We start from the raw sequence: 1,589 nt of genomic DNA on the forward strand, positions 1-1,589 counted from the left end.
CAAGTGAATGCTGTCTTTTCTTAGTCTTCTAGGTGAATAGAAATTTGAAAGAATCCCGAATACTCATCTAGATAACAGAAATAAGAGTGTTTCGCTAACCTTTCTAACATTTGGTCAATGAAGGGGAGAGGGAAATGGTCTTTTCTAGTAGCACTGTTTAATTTCCTATAATCTATGCACATTCGCCAACTAGTGACTACTCTAGTAGGGATTAGTTCATTGCTTGCATTTTGGATAACAATTGTCCCATCTTTCTTAGGAATTACATGTACTGGACTAACCCATTTACTATCAGAAATTGGGTATATGATACCTGCATCTAATAGTTTTAAAATTTCTTTCTTGACTACTTCTTTCATGTTTGTGTTAAGTCTTCTTTGATGTTCGATCGTGGATTTACTGTTTTCTTCCATGGGTAACCTATGCATGCAAATCGAAGGGTTGATTCCCTTCAGGTCTTATATTTTATACCCTATGGCTTTGCTATGGATCCTAAGTTCTCTTAACAATTTTTCATTTTCTAACTTAGATAGGCTAGCATTTATTATAACAGGATATTTAGAATTTGAGTCCAGAAATGCGTACCTTAGCGAGGAGAGGAGAGGTTTAAGCTCTACCTGGTTGGCGTTTTCCCAGAGCTTACCTTCGGTTTGTTCCTCCTTCAACTTCTCCATCTCAGATGCCTTAGCTAAGGATAGGGGTGGATGAGCTGCTAACTGTTATACACAAGCTGCTATTTCTGTATTTTCATCATCCACTGTGTGGCTATGCACAATACATGCTTCAAGAGGATCTTTAGGATGTGTCTTATGAAATTCGTTTTCAACTTGTTCGTCAATTATATGAACCTTGAAGCATTCATCAGGTTCAAATTTGTGTTTCATTGTGTCGAACAAGTTGAACTCCACTTCTTCATCTCTCACCTTGAGTTAGTCGCCCATTTTTGACATCTACCTTGATGGCTTCGGTGATTGCCAAGAATGGTCTTCCCAAGATGATAGAAATTTGAACATTTTCTTCCATCTCAAGGACAACAAAGTCCACTGGAATGAAGAATTTTCCCACTTTGATAGGAATGTTCTCAAGTATTCCCACAGGATATTTAATAGATCGATCAGCCAATTGCAATGAGATTGTTGTGGGTTTCAATTCCCTGATCTCTAGCTTTTTACATATTGATAGAGGCATTAAACTGACGCTTGCCCCAAGATCACAGAGGGCCTTGTGTATTTTCTTGTTACCAATGAGGCAAGGTATGGAGAAGCTTCTTGGATCTTTCAACTTTGGAGGTAGTTTGTTTTGTAGTATGGCACTGCATTCCTTTGTTAGAGCTACTGTTTCATATTCTAGCTTTCTTTTCTTTGACAGAATTTCCTTAAGAAATTTGGCATAGGATGGCATATGAGAAAGTGCTTCAGTGAAGGGGATGTTTATGTAAAGTTTCTGTAAAACCTCTAAAAACTTCTCAAATTGCTTGTCCAATTTGGTTTTCTAAAATCTCTAAGGAAAAGGTAGGGGAGGCTGGTATGGCTCTGGTAATTTCTTTGTCTTCCTTGTTTCCTCTTCCTAATTTTTCTTAGCTTCTTCCT

The sequence above is a fragment of the Hevea brasiliensis genome, chromosome 5 (assembly GCF_030052815.1).
Source record: "Hevea brasiliensis isolate MT/VB/25A 57/8 chromosome 5, ASM3005281v1, whole genome shotgun sequence".
Classification (NCBI taxonomy): Eukaryota; Viridiplantae; Streptophyta; class Magnoliopsida; order Malpighiales; family Euphorbiaceae; genus Hevea; species Hevea brasiliensis.